The sequence below is a fragment of the Sorex araneus genome, chromosome 3, assembly GCF_027595985.1.
Source record: "Sorex araneus isolate mSorAra2 chromosome 3, mSorAra2.pri, whole genome shotgun sequence".
Lineage (NCBI taxonomy): Eukaryota > Metazoa > Chordata > Mammalia > Eulipotyphla > Soricidae > Sorex > Sorex araneus.
In genome coordinates this window covers 236,471,026-236,486,792 of record NC_073304.1, presented here as the reverse complement: position 1 = coordinate 236,486,792, position 15,767 = coordinate 236,471,026, and positions in this window count along the sequence as shown.

Genomic DNA, 15,767 nt, shown 5'->3' with positions numbered 1-15,767 from the left:
CGTGGGCTTTCTCGGATCATCGGGAGTCAGGCTTACGGGTGCCCTTGTGCTTGTCTGCGAGCAGCGTCTGGACCCCCCATTCTTCATTGTGGACCCTCCAGGGCTTTGGCCACGGGAGTCACCGTGGCTGCCACTGCTCCTTCCTCATTGCCACCCTCCCCAGCCCACCAAGGGAACCAGCCTCGGGGACCTGCAGGGGCATCGAGGCCTGCGTCCCAATGCCGTTTGTAAATCTGGGTGCCCTGCCCCGGTCAGGGTCCCTTGGGCGCTGGGGAGAAGACAGTTTGTCTTGAGTTGAAAGGCCAATGACCACAGGCCGTTGCCTTGGTTTCGTTTTGATTTTATCACAGGTGTGGTCTGAGGGTTGTGCAGACACAAGCAAACTCTCACACTCCTGGGACGCCGTCTGGGAGCGAAGTTCAGGTCAGTTTGCACTGGCTGCCCGCGCGGCCCCGGCTTTCCCGCCTCCCGGCCCTCGGGGGGCCTGGCACCACGCGAGCAGCCCAGGGGGCCGCGGGCTGACGGCAGACGGGCGGGAGTGCCAGGCAGGGGCGGGGGATGCTCAGTGACGCTGAGAGGGGCCCGGCCAAGAGGCAGCACAGCGGGGAGGGCATTAGCCTTTCGTGACTCAGCTGGGCTCGATCCCCAGCACCCCACATGGTGCCCCGAGCACCGCCAGGAGGATTCCTGAGTGCAGAGCCAGGAGGAACCCCTGAGCACTGCCAGTGTGCACCCCACAAAGAAGGAAAGGAAAAAGAAAAAGAAAGGAAGCCCCGAGCTGGTTATCCCTCCGCAGAAGCGCTCGAGTGACCATTGCTGGGTGCTGGTCACTAGGTGGGTGTGGGGTAAGGAGCAGAAGCCCCCCAGGCCTGCTCCCCTTAAGCCCCCGGCCCCAGGGACGTATCCTTCCTGCTTCTAAACATGAAGAGAAAAGCCGAGCAGGACTCGAAGGCTCACCGGCAGTGCTCAGGGCTGACTCCTGCCTCTGTGCTCAGGCATCATTCCCGGTGGGCTCGAGGGACCACATGGAATCCTGGGGATCGAACCCCGGTCAGCCGGGTGCAAGGCAAGCCCCCCTCTTGCTCTGATCCTCATTTTTTTAGTTTGGATTTGGGGAGCTCACCTGATGATGCTCAGGGATTGCTACCAGCTCTGTGCCCAGGGGCCACGCCAGGCAGTGCTCAGGGCACCCTGCACGGTGCCAGGATCAAACTGGAGTTGTCTGCCTGCAAGGCCAGCGCATTAGGGTCTGTATATCTCTCGGACCCTGGCGGTATTCTATTTTTTTTGGAGGGGGTCACACCAGCCAGTGATGTCTCTGCACTCAGTGCTTGGGGAACCATATGGGATGCCGGGGATTGAACCCAGTTCCCAGTCAGCTCCATGCAAGGCAAACGCCCTCCCCGCTATGCTATGACTGTGTGCTTTTTTTTTTTTTTTTTTTTTTTTGCTTTTTGAGTCACACCTGGCGATGCTCAGGGCTTACTCCTGGCTTTGCACTCAGGAATTACTCCTGGCAGTGCTTGGGGGACCATAGGGGATGCTGGGAATTGAACTCAGGTGCAAGGCAAACGCGTGCAAGGCAGACGCCCTCCCCTCTGTGCAGGGCTCCATCCCCTGGCTATGTTCTTTATCTTTGATGAACAGCCAGGCCGGAAGCCCCAGCCAGGGAGATCCGTACGGCTGAAGACGCTGATGTCTGACCGGGAGGCGGCAGATTTCCAAGCTCAGACAGGCAGGCTGTGCGCCCGAGGGAGAATCAATCCCCGGTCGGCCGTGTGCAGGGCCAGCCCCGTTAGATCCTTGGTGCCACACAGCTTCTCCTGAGCCCGGAGTAAGGCCTGAGCATGCCAGGTGTGGGGCCCACAAATGAAAGATAATAAACAGTCTCTCTCCGGGAGGGTTCGCCTTGTCACAGGAAGCCTCTGTCGGGCACGGACTGCCCTTAGCGACGAGGTGTGGCTGCCCCCTGCGGAGCCCAGCTCTCGGGGGCTCCCAGCTGCGGGCTGGCGGGCAGCCCCGGAGGCCCCCCGGGACTTGTGTGGCAGGTGAAGGCGGGCACTGGACAGGCTTGGGCTCAGGCGGTGTCTGTGCCTGAACTTCAGCTGGTGTAGGGTTAAATCCCAGGTGCTCAAGCAAGGGCAGCCCCTGGTGAGCACTGTCGGAACCCCGCGAGGAGCACCGTTACTTCACTCCTGTGCCCCAACTATGACACAAGCCCAGCCAGGGCGGGCAAAGCTGGGTGGAGCGAGCACTGTGGCCAGAGAGGGGTGAGCACTGCGGTCCACCATGCATGACCCTGGGTGTGACACCTGGTCAAACCAAGATGTACGTAGGAGGGGCTGGAGAGCCAGGACCCTGGGGAGGGCGCTGGCCTTGCACACAGCTGACCCGGGTTCGATCCCCGGCATCCCATAGGGTCCCCCGGGCACCGCCAGGGGTGATTGCTGAGTGCAGAGCCAGGAGGAACCCGGGGGCGTCGCTGGCCGGGGGTGACCCCTAAAGCCCCCCGCCCCGCGCCAGACAGAACATGCGGGCCAAGGCCTTTCGAGGGGCCACTCTTCACCGCGCTTGGCTGGCCGGGTGGGAGGAAGGGGGTGCCCGTGGGAGAGAGGTTGTCCAGCCCCAGAGTGGAGGAGGGCGAGGGCGGGGACCCGCCTTGTCAGAGGAGGTCACATGGGTGTCCGTGCGCACGAGGGGAGGACAAAGCGCCCGCCGGGAGGGTTCGATTCAGGACAAGGGCCAGACCAGCGCCGCGGGGAGAGGGACTCGAGTGCTGTTTCCAGGGCCCCCGTTCTACCTTGGGGTGACCAGGGGAGCACGTGACATTCTCAGCTGCTCTCCCCCCGCTGCGGCCTCGTCTTGAATTGCTGACCGCCTCATTACTTCCCATTCCATCCTGCCCTTTCTTCTGGTGTCCATAGAAACTCCCAGAAATGCCAGGGCTCGTCCTTTGGGGGCCGCGCTCATTCACGCAGCCCGCTCTCGGCCGCAGCGTCCCCCCCCCCCCCCGGGAGAAGCCGCGAAGGGGCCGCGGGGCCAGCGTGGTGTCGGGACACAAGCCCAAAGTGCCCCCTTTCCCTCTGAATCCTGCCCCCCCCCCCCCCGCACTCGGGGCCCTCTCCCAGGCGGGCCGCATTCAGGATTTGGGAAGCGGAGGACCCGTTCCCCCAGAACTCGGGCTGAGCGCGCGTGAAACCACTCCACCACTCCATCCCTCCATCCCTTCCGCGCTTTCTTTCCTGGGTTCCGCTGACAGAAGAATCCATGGGAAAGTTCCAGACAGGGTGGACCAGTCAACACCGGCACCTTCTTGCTTGTTTCAGGCTGTTCTGTTTGGAGCCACGCCTGGCAGTGCTGGGGTGGGGGTAGGGAGGCGATGCTGAGTGGGAGCCCTGGGGGTCAGGGGTCAAACCCAAGACCCCTGCGCAGCCCTTGGAGCTCTCCCCCTCACCATCCCCCCCCACACACACACCCGGCCTCTTGTTGCAGCTACTGCTTATTCTCTCTCCGTTTGTTCAATTGTTTGTTTTCAGTTTCCACGCCTGTATCACAAGCAGGGCCAGCGAGAGACCCTCCCTGGACCCCTGGATCTGAAACTTACTGGCCACGGAAACTTTAGCTCAGTCTGTTTTCTTTCTTTTGCGGGGGTAGGGTGGGATGGGGGGGTCGAACCCAGCAGTGCTCTTTTTCTTTTTAATTTTTTTTTTCTTTTTGGGTCACATCAGAGGTGCTCAGGGCTGACTCCTGGCTCTGCACTCAGGAATCACTCCTGGAGGGGCTCGGGGGGAACATGTGGGATGCCGGGGGTCGAACCCAGGTCGCTCGTGTACAAGGCAACCGCCCTCCCCGCGGGGCCTCTGCCCTTCAGCCTGCTTTCTTCTCTCTGGAACCTGGGCTCCCAGCGGGAACCCTCCTGTCAGCTCCAGTGAGATGCGGAACCCAGAAAGTGGTCCAGAGAAGGGGCCCCGGCCCTCATTCCCAGAGCAGGCACTGAAGCAAGAGAAGGAAATCCACATCGTTTGGTAGCTAAAGTTCAACTCCACACTGAAGTTTGCAAGGCATTCTGTTGGGGCTGGACTGAGCAACCAGGATGAGCCCAGTGGCTTGGGTGAGGTTGAACATATTCTTTTTTTTTTTAAATTTTTGGGTCACACCCAGGGATGCACAGGGGTTACTCCTGGCTCATGCACTCAGGAATTACTCCTAGCGGTGCTCAGGGGGCCATATGGGATGCTGGGAATCGAACTCAGGTCGGCCGTGTGCAAGGAAAATGTCCTCCCCGCTGTGCTATCACTCCAGCCCAGGTTGAACATATTCTTTTGGCTGCCTTAATAAATAATTTCCTAATTATAACAAAACTGTCAGTCTTCCTTTTCTCACAGATCCCCGTTCTGCTTAAGCCTGTTTGTTGTCAGTGTGTAGATCCAACATTGTTTGTTTCCCCGTATGCAGAAGAACGTTGCATGATCTTCTCATAACTCCTTTGGTGACTGTATTGTGCCCTTAAGAGTTTCCATGATCGGGGCTGGAGAGATAGCACAGCGGGTAGGGCGTTTGCCTTGCACGCGGCCGACCCGGGTTCAAATCCCAGCATCCCATATGGTCCCCTGAGCACGGCCAGGGGTGATTCCTGAGTGCATAGCCAGGAGTAACCCCTGTGCATCGCCAGGTGTGACCCAAAAAGCAAAAAAAAAAAAAAAAAAAGAGTTTCCATGATCAATAAAAGGAGATCATGGGGCTCTCTACCTTTGTCTAAGAGTCCGAGAGAACCTAGATTCCCCCATGACATACATTCTTCCGCGTTCCTCGTCTCAGCGCCTCCGACCGCACGAACATTCACGCATCAGCATTCTGTTTGCAAAATTATCAAATTTACCTTGAAATACGGGCTGGAGAGATAGTGCAGCGAGTTGGGCATTTGCCTCGCATGTGGCCGACCCGGGTTCAGTCCCCAGCACCACATATTGGGCCAGCCCAGAGGTGCTCAGCCCTTACTCCTGGCTTTGTGCTTGGGGAATCACTCCTGGCAGGTCTCAAAGGCCCTGAGGTGGTGCTGAGGATTGAGCAGGGTTGGCTGCATGTGAGGCAAGAAGTATCCTCCCCGCCGTGCTATTGCTCCAGCCCTGAAATGCAGAGTCCCAGGTTCAACCCTTGGCATCCCCTTGTTCCCCTGAGCACTGATCCAGGAGTAACTTTCATCAGCATTGGAGACGACCCAAACACCATAGAAAAAAAAATAGAAGGGGTCAGAGGGGTAGTACAGGGGGCAAGGGGGTGCTTTGCACACAACTAACCTGGGTTCGATTCCCGGCATCTCATATGGTCGTCCAAGCACCTCCAGGAGTAATTCCTGTGTGCAGAGCCAGGAGTGACCCCTGAGCATCACTAGGTAGGACCCAAAAAGCAGAAAAATAAAAAAAGGAAAAGAAAAAAGCATGCAGGGAAAAATAAAATGTGCAGAGCAGTAGCAGAGCGGGGAGGGCATTTGACGCACATGTGGCTTACCGGGGCTTGACCCCCGAGCACTGCCAGGAGTGATCCCTGAGCATTCCCGTGTGTGACCCAAAACTAAAAACAAGCAAACAAAACCCAGGCCCCCTTTCACCCTTCTTCTCCAGCGTCAAGCTTCTTGTATCCTTCTAGGAATTGGCTTTTCTTTTCGAGGGTGGGTGCACACCGGTGATGCTGGGGGCTTCCTCCTGGCTCAGAGATCTGGGGGGGCTCGGTGGCCATATTGTGGGGGGGGGCTGAAGGCGGGGGTTCGGGTGCTTTGCAAGGTGGTAAGATCCCTCCAACCCTCCCCGCCCCGAAACTGGTGCCTCCTCGCCTGAACCCCGTGTAGGGGCTCGGTGCTGAGTCCTGTGACGTGGAGCAGAGCCGGGCCCTGGGCGACAGCTGCCCCTGTGGCCTGGAGGGCCCAGTGCGAGGACAGTATATTTAGTTCCCGGGCCGGGCCCAGGGAGACCTTTGTCGCTATAATAAGACACAGGGGCTCCCAAAACCACATGACTCCCCAGCCGGGCTCCCTGCCGCCGGAGCGGCCCCTCCTGAGGGCGGGAGGAGGGCGGGGGGCGGGGGGGCAGACTTGGTCCCCACATTCCCGCCTGCCAAGCCCACATTGCCGGCATTCCACCAGGGGTTCAGCTCTCGGCTCCCCTCCCGGACAGAGGCACTTGGGGTCACATAGCTTTGCCTTCAGCTCCCGGAGAGGCCGGGCAGGGCAGAGGAGAGGGGGGGACCACGTGAGATGCCCCCGGCCTGCCTCGGCCGCCTGCCAGCTCCAGCGTCTGGTCTGGAAAAGGCCCCGAGTGGAGCTTCTCTGGCCCCGGGGTCCACTGGGGTCCCCGATTCACCTGCCTCTGAGCCGAGCTGCTGCCCGTCACTCTGGTGTTCGGGGGGTGGCTCTGGTTTGCTTTGCTGTGGTTCCTGGGTCACTCGCCAGGTGATGCTCAGGGCTTACTCCTCCTGGCTCTGTGCTCGGGGATCACTGATGGAGGTGCTTGGGGACCCTATGGGATGCCAAGGATCGAACCCAGGCCGGCTGCTGGCAGGGCGGCCCTGCCCGCTGTGCTGTCACTCCCGTCCCTTAGCCCACCCTTCCGCACTGCTGTGCTCAGCTGAGGTTTGGGGGACACCCACTAGTGCATGGGATCAAACTCGGGGTCTCACAGCTGCCAGGTATGTGCTCTGCCCCCCTGAGCCACATCCCGAGCCCCTTTACCTTCGTCCCTCAAAACCTATCATAGTTTGGGGAGGAGCAAGCAGTGGGTAAGGTCCTGGCCTTGCATGTGACTGACCCAGGTTCGATTCCCAGCATCCCATATGGTCCCCTGAGCACTTCCAGGAGTGACTCCTGAGTGCAGAGCCAGGAGTAACCCCTGAGCATCGCCAGACGTAGCCCCCAAACAAAACACAAAAACTGGTTGAAGCCCGTTCAGCCCCATTTACCCTCAAATTTTGGTTTGGGGGCTGGAGCAATAGCACAACGGGTAAGGCGTTTCCCTTGCACGCAGCTGACCCAGGTTCGATTCCCAGCATCCCATAGGGTCCCTTGAGCACCGCCAGGGGTAATTCCTGAGTACAGAGCCAGGAGTAACCCCTGTGCATTGCTGGGTGTGACCCAAAAAAGCAAAAATAAATAAATAAATAAATTTTTTGGTTTGTTTGTTTAGGGGAGAGGTGACACCCCCTAGTTCTAGGGATTCTGTGTCAGGGGACCATGTGGTGTCAGGGATTAACCCTGGGTTTCCAACGTGCAGGGCCTGTGGTCAGCCCATGGAACCACTAGTTTAGGCCCTTACCCTTAGTTATTTATTTTTTTGCTTGTTGGGTCACACCTAGCAATGCTCAGGGGTTATGCCTGGCTCATGCACTCAGGAATTACTCCTGGCGATGCTTGGGGAACCCTCTGGGATTCTGGGAATCGAACCCGTGTCCACCGCGTGCAAGGCAAATGCCCTCCCGCTGTGCTATCGCTCCAGCCCCTTACCCTCAGTTTCGAGCCGCTCTGATTTCCCAAGGGCCCGACCTGCGCTCTCTGCTCACCCACTCGGGTGCTGTTCTGCACTTGCATGCAGCACACGTGCCTGCACACACATTCACACATGTGTGCACATGCACACATATGTACAAAGCACACACACGGGCACATTCACATGCACACACATGCAGACACAAGCACTACAAAAGCATACGCATGTGCACGCACACGCATGCACATATGCAAGCACGAGCACGCATCCTCCACACAGCTGTGTAGCAGGCTGGCGCTTCCTCGTTCTCGCCCCTGGTGCCTCGCCAGCCGTCGCTGCTGGTGTCTGTGCGCCCAGGCTAGCAAGCAGGTTTCCCGCCGCAGGCTCTGAGTATTGGAGTCGGTGAGTAATGGGGCTCCCTCAGGCCGCGGGCAGTGCTCCTGTTATTCCCATCTAGCTCATGCTGTGACTCGTCCAGGCTTAATTCCCCCAAAGCCCAAATGGACACGGCGCTTGGCAGAGGACGGGGAGAGCTCTTGGACGGAGCCGGAGTCTGCGGGAGGGGCTGCGCTCCTGCCCTGGAAGGCTACTGGCGAAAATGAATCTGCTGCTTCATTTCTTTTTCTTTTTTTTCTTTTTTTGCTTTTTGGGTCACACCCGGCGATGCACAGGGGTCATTCCTGGCTCATGCACTCAGGAATTACCCCTGGCGGTGCTCGGGGGACCATATGGGATGCTGGGATTCGAACCCGGGTCGGCCGCGTCCAAGGCAAACGCCCTCCCCGCTGTGCTATTGCTCCAGCCCCTGCTGCTTCATTTCTTTGCACCCAGAGTGCTCTGGAGTCAGCAGCTGTTAAACGCCGCCCGCTCTGGTGACTGGGCAAGGTCTCCCAAAATGCTCAGCCAAGGGTTGGAGCGACAGCATAAAGGTTGGAGCGACAGCACAGCAGGTAGGGCTTTTGCCCAACCCAGGTTTAATCCCTGGCACCCCATGGAGTCCCCTGAGCACCATCAGGAGTACTTTCTCAGTGCAGAGCTAGGAGGAAGCCCTGCGCACCCGTGCAAGGCAAACACCCTCCCCTCGGTCCTAGTGCTCCAGCCCCCGATTCGTGTTTTTCTCACTCCACACACTAGCCCTCTTCCTGTGCTGAGGGTGTGAGGGTGAAGATTTTTTTTGTTTGTTTGTTTGTTTGTTTTTGCTTTTTGGGTCACACCTGGCGATGCTCAGGGCTGACTCCTGGCTCTGCACTCAGGAATCACTCCTGGTGGTGCTCGGGGACCCTATGGGATGCTGGGAATCGAACCCGGGTCGGCTGTGTGCAAGGCAAACGCCCTACCCGCTGTGCTATCGCTCCGGCCCTGTGAGGGTTTTTATTGAGAGAGGAAGTTTAGGGGTCCAGGCTAAGGAGGGCCCTGGGCTGGCCCATCTGGTTCTGCTCAGTGCTTGCTCTAAAGGACTCTGTGCCATAGTCCAGACATCATAGAAGCAGCGATAATAGTAATAACAGCTGGCGTCTGCGGGTTTACACGGGCCAGGCTCTGCCTGCACCACACGACCCACGTTGTTTCACTTTGTTCCTAAGACATAATGTTCTTGGCCAGAGGGCCAGCTCTAGAACCCTCTAAATCTGACCAGACAGGAAGACAAACTCGGTCTGGCTCCATCCCCGAGCTGTAAAACCCAGACGACAGGCAGGCAACTGAAGGCTGTGCCTCGTACAGGCAGGCAGGAAGAGGCAGCTCCAGAGGAATGGTCCCCAGCACCCTTGGGCAGCTACCAAGAATCGGAATTTGTGGTTACAAATTTGGGGGGAGGGGGTGCCGGGAGTGTTGCTGGTTCCGAGTCCTGTTCGGATTCCAGAGAAGTGGGGTTTCCATTGCATCGGCTGCAATTGGATATTTCCTCCGCGCTGCGTGGCTGGGACCCGGCCAGGGAGCTTTCCTGGCACTGGGGAGCGAGGCCCGCGCATTTTTTTGGAGCCCCCAAAGCCAGCTGCGTTCCAGCGCGGTCAGCGCGACCGTTCCCGTGAAGTCTAGAGCGACCTCTACTGGCAAGCAGGGGGAACCGCCCAGTTGTCCCTCTAAGCTGGGGCTTCTCTTTTTCCTTCTTTTTTCTTTTCAGGGCCACACCTGGCAGTGCTCAGGGCTTACTCTTGTCTCTGCACTCAGGAATCACTCCTGGCGGTTCTCGGGGTATCATATGGGATTCCGGGGATCAAACCCTGGTCGGCTGCTTGCAAGGCAAACACCCTACCCCCTGTACTATGGTCTGGCCCCCAAAATAAGCTTCTTTTTCTTTTTTCTTTTTGTGTTGTGCCTGGCGATGCACAGGGGTTACTCCTGGCTCTGCACTCAGGGATTACTCCTGACGGTGCTCGGGGGACCATATGGGATGCTGGGAATCGAACCCGGGTCGGCTGTGTGCAAGGCAAACGCCCTCCCTGCTGTGCTATTGTTCTGGTCCCAGGACTAAACTTCTTAAACTGTGGGGTTCATGACTGGAAGTGAGTGTTGTCAAAAATCTTTAAAATGGGGGCTGGGGCGATAACACAGCGGGTAGGGCGTTTGCCTTGCACACGGCCGACCCGGGTTCGATTCCCAGCATCCCATATGGTCCCCTGAGCACCGCCAGGTGTAATTCCTGAGTGCAGAGCCAGGATTAACCCCTGTGCATTGCCAGGTGTGACCCAAAAAGCAAAAGCAAATATATATATATATATATATATATATTTAAAATGTGTTTCTGGGGCTGGTGCAGTAGTACAGCAAAAAACTAGCTTGGGGCCAGAGATGCTAAAGCGGAAACAACACTTGCCTTGCATGTGGCCACTGGGTTGACGCCCTGGCACGGTGGCTGGTCTCCTGAGGCCTGAGTCAGGTTGGCACCAGTCATACCACTCATGGAGAGCTGTGAGGTACGCCTCGTGCTCCATGCCTTGTTGCTGTGGGTTCACTTTGCGGGGGGCGCACACCTCGGGTGCTCTGGGTCATTCATCTTTTTTTGGGGGGATGCCCATTGGCTGTGCTCAGGGCTTACTCCTGGCTCTGCATATGGGGGTCACCCTTGGTGGGATTAAGGAACCCTACGGGATGCCAGGGATTGAACCCGGGTTGACTGCATGCAAAGCAAGTGCCCTACCCACTGGGTTATCCCTCCAGCCCCGCTTCTCGTAATTCTTGTTAAATAAAACTCATTTGTAGAAAATAGGGGCCCGAGTGGTAGTACAGCAAGGAGGGCATTTGCCTTGCACGCGGCTGGCTGGGCTCGACCCCCAGCATCCCATATGGTCCCCCAAGAACCACCAGGAGTAATTCTGGAGTGAGGAGCCAGGAGTAACCCCTGAGCACCACCGGGTGTGGCCCCAAAACAAAACAACAAAATTTATTTGTAGAGAACAGAGAAAGGAGAAGGGTATCAGAGGCTCAGATACCTTTTTATTTCAGGATTAAAGAGACAGCATTAAATAAGGCACTATTCTTATTTTATTTATTTATTTATTTATGGGTCTTTTTTATTTTATTTTTTATTTTTAATTTGTGAATCACCGTGAGGGTACAGTTACAGATTTATACATTTTTGTGCTCATGTTTCCCCCATACAAAGTTCGAGACCCATCCCTTCACCAGTGCCCATTCTCCACCACCAGTAAACCCAGCATCCCTCCCACCCTCCCCAGTCCCGTCTTCCCCCACCCCACACTGCCACTGTGGCAGAGTATTCCCTTTTGTTCTCTCTCTCTGATTAGGTCTTGTGGTTCGCAATAAAGGTGTTGAGTGGCCATTGTGTTCAGTCTCAAGTCTACATTCGGCACGCATCACCCTTCCTTATGGGTCTTTTTGGGTCACACCCGGCGATGCACAGGGGTTACTCCTGGCTCATGCACTCAGGAATTACTCCTGGCAGTGCTCGGAGGACCCTGTGGGATGCTGGGAATCGAATCCGGTTGGCCGCGTGCGAGGCAAACACCTTCCCCGCTGTGCTATTGCTCCATCCCCACCCCACTATTCCTTTTTAAAAAATTATATTTTTGGTTGACACCTAGAGATGCTCAAGGGTTGCTTCCTGGCTCTGAACTCGGAATGACCCCCCCTGCCCAGTGGTGTTTGGTGGCCCTACGGGATGCCTTGGACCCAAGTTGGCCATGTGCAAGGCAATCGCCTTACCCGCCATCCTATCTCTCCGGCCCCCAAGCCACTGTCCTTGCCTGCAGTCTATCCAGGTTGGATCCCCAGCACCGCGTACCAGCCCCTGAGCCCCGCCAGGAGTGATCCCTGAGCACAGAACCCGGAGTAAGCCTTGAGCACTGCCAGGTGTGACCTAAAAACAAAAGCAAAGAAGCTGTTTGGCTGGGCAGAGCACAAGGATGAAAGTACTTGCCTCGACATGTGGCTGGCCCGGGTTTGATTCCCTGGCATCACACAGGAGCACCTCCAGGAGTGACCCCTGAATGCAGAGCCAGGAGTGGCCCCTGAGCACTGCTGTCGCGGTTTACGGGAGATGGAACAGTCTTGACACAAACTTAATAAACCTGCTAAAATCAAGTGGCTAGTGAGTCTTCACAAGTGTCCAAGCAAGGGCTGGAGCAACAGCACAGCGGGGAGGGTGTTTGTCTTGCATGCAGCCGACCCGGGTTCGATTCCCAGCATCCCATACAGTCCCCTGAGCACCGTCAGGAGTAACTCCTGAGTGCAGAGCTAGGAGTAACCCTTGAGCATCATCAGGTGTGACCCCCCCAAAAAAGCAAAGATGTGCCCAAGCAGAGGGGTCTCTTCCACTCGCATTTCCGCCCCCAGACCCAGTGCCTTGGCCTTGTTGCTCGCTCAGGGGGAGAGAGGGAGAAACAGGAGCAGGAAGCGAGAAGGGACCAACACGACGCTGCCTTTGCCCCAGCGGGCGGTCAGGACCGGAGTCCGCTCGCTTATCTCAGATTTTATTATTTTATTTGTCTGGGGCTGAGGCCCATCAAGCTCCTGTTGGTCCTGTTGTATGTCACTGTCATTGTCACTGTCATCCCGTTGCTCATCGATTTGCTCGAGTGGGCACCAGTAATGTCTCCATTGTGAGACTTCTTGTTACTGTTTTTGGCATATCTTGCCCGCACGGCAGAGCCTGGCAAGCAACCTGTTGTATATGTTGTATAAAATATATACAATATCCTGTTGGACCTGGGGCTGAGACTTCCAAGCCTGCTCGGATCGGGACTGGGTCTCTTCTGCCCAGATTCCCCATTTTCCAGTAGCTAGGCGGTCACACCCAGAGACTGCCCCCGGTGCCGTGTAATCCCATCAATGGCCAACATCCAGAGACTTAAAAGCAAGCTCCCGGAAGTTTATATCTTATAGCCTACTTCTCCCTCTGAGAGAAACTGGCAAGCTACTGAGAGTTTCCTGCCCGCATGGGAGAGCCTCACAAACTCCCCATGATGTATCCATATGCCAAAACCAGTAACAAGCTGGGTCTCATTCCCCTGACCCTGAAAGAGCCTCAATGCGGCATTGATGGGAAGGACGAGTAAAGAGAGGCTTCTAAAATCTCAGGGCTAGGACGAATGGAGACGTTACTGAGACTGCTCGAGAAATTCGATGATCAACGGGATGATGATGATGATCCTGTTAGAAGCAATGTTTGTTCTGTCAGTTATATCTTAACACATTTGTGCTTCAGTTGAATTATATTATTGTGTTACTAGTCACCTGGAATGGTGGAATTTCTGTTTCCATTAATATATTTCAGTGTTATAAATAGTCCTTACTACTCTAGTACCAAATATAGAATATATCTGTACCCAAATACAAACAATTTACCATAATGTGGACATTATCAGCAAAGGAATTGTTACAAAATGTGATACTTGCTTATCATGTTTTAAGTATTTTGTAGTTTATTTGTTTGGGGGCCACACCTCGCAGTGTTCAGGGGTCACTCTTGGTTCTGCACTCGGGAATTACTCCTGGTGGCCTCGGGTGACCATGTGGGATGCCAGGGATCAAAGCCAGGAGAGCCGCTTGGAAGGCAAGTACCTACCCACTATACTGTCACTTCAGAGTATTTTTTAGCATTTTTTTTTTATCTATATATAATCCAGGGTGCAGCGTGCAAGGCAAACGCCCTCCCTGCTGTGCTATTGCTCCAGCCCTGCAAACTTCTCTTCTTGTTTTGTTAAGCTTTGTTTGGAGCCGCACCCAGCAGTGCTCAGGGTTTACACCATACTCTGCATTCAGAGATCACTCCTGGCATGCTGGGGGGACCCTAAGGGGTGCCAGGGAATGCGCCTGGGTTGGCCGAGTGCAGGGAAGCGTCCTGCCCACCGTGCTAGCCCTCCAGCTCTGCACCTGCATGCTTCCAAGCCTGTTCCAAACCGAGGCAGGGGGATATCTCTGGGATGCCAGAGCCGGCATCTTTCTGGGCCCCGGGGTGGTGTGGGCCAGGTGGGGCAAGCAGGTGGGTCGGCTGCAGGACTCGGGGTCACATGGCAGAGTCGGCACCAGGCATCACCCTCAAAACCTGTGTGAGTTCTGCCCCCTCAGCTCGCACCTGAGCTAAGGCAGCTCTGAGACCGTCCAACTCCCCACGTCTGTGTTTACACCTTGCCGGAGGCTTCCGGAGGAGAGGGAAGACGCTCAGGCGCCCAGAGCACTGGCCTTGCAAGTGGGACGCCCTGGGCTGGATCCCTGGCACTGTACTGGGAGCAGGCTCTGAGCACTGAGTATGGAGCAGCCCCCAGCACTCCAGAGAGACTGAGACAGGGATATCGCGGCAGAGACAGAGAGAGGGAGGAGGAGGGAGGGGAGATGGAGATGGAGAGGAAGGGTAGAAGGAAAGGCACGGGGAGAGGGAAGCTTGGAAATGTAGACTCAAGGACTCAGGGTCTCCCCAAGGGAGCCAGGGTTCAGCTTTGGGGTGACTTTCTAGTTCCCGAACACCAGCCAGTCCAGGGATAACCAGCAGGGGGCAGCACCACAATCCGAGAGAGCAAAGTGCAACCAACCCTCTTTCTAACCACAGAAAAGCATGCCTAGGGCTGGAGCGATAGCACAGCGGGGAGGGCAGTTGCCTTGCACGCGGCCAACCCGGGTTCGATTCCCAGCTTCCCATTTGGTCCCCCAGCACCTCCTGAGTGCATGAGCCAGGAGTAACCCTTGTGGAACGCCAGGTGTGACCCCCCCCAAAAAAAATGTCAAGGTGTGTGTGTGGGGGGGAACCCTCTTCCCCCACCCCAGTGGCACCCCCAGCAGGTCAGCCTTTACCCGCGTGGTGAGTGCATCAGTTTGTGCAGCCTGGGGTGCCTTCAGGCTTCCTGATACCCCCATATTGCCTGATACCCCCAAATTGCCTCTGGCCAGACCCCAACAATGTGGGAATGAGTTTCCCAAGAAATTAAACAGCCAAAGTCACACCCACAAACCACCTCCGGTTCAGCTATACAAGCATTTACAGACCTTGCTTCAGAGACCCATAAATCTCAAAAAAGATCAAAAGCTGCAGTTTACGAATTGAACTGCACATTGGAAGGGGGTGGGTCAGCCCAGTGCCCACCCAAGTAGAGTCCCTGTTGCTTGCTCCCACAGTCCAGAAGAGCCGTTGTCATGTTCCGGCTGGACGCCCCTGTCTCAGGATGGACCTCACTGAGATATAATCGGCTGAAAAAATCGGGTATGTGGGTTTTATGACTGAAATTCTCCAGGTTTTCTCGGGGTCGGGATGGGCTACTTCCCCCACCTCCCTGTACTTCCAGAAGCCTTCTGCAGTCACCTCCACACCCCAAAGCTGCCACCCAGTTAAAAGCTATATGCACCCTTACCTCCCCGATAAAAATACCGAACGCCCTGAGCAACCATAATGCACAAAAGGAGAAAGAGAAAGCAGAAAAGTGCCTGTCATGGAGGTAGGCTGCAGAGGGTGGCGGGGGTGTGCTGGGGGATGGTGGGAGGGAAATGGGACATCGGTGATGGGAAATGTACACTGGTGGAGGGATGGGTGTTGGATCGTAGTATGACTGAAACTCAATCATGAGTTTTTTTTGGGGGGGGGTCACACCCAGTGATGCTCAGGGGTTACTCCTGGTATTGCACTCAGGAACCACTCCTGGCGGTGCTTGGGGGACCATATGGGATGCCAGGGATCGAACCTGGGTCGGCCGCCTGCAAGGCAAACGCCATACCCTCTGTGTTATCGCTCCGGCCCCTCAATCATGAGTTTTGTAATGGCCTATTTCACAGATATTCAATAAAAAATTGAAAAAAAAAAAAAGAATGCCAAGAGGCTGGAGGGGAGGGTGCTTGCCTTGCCCA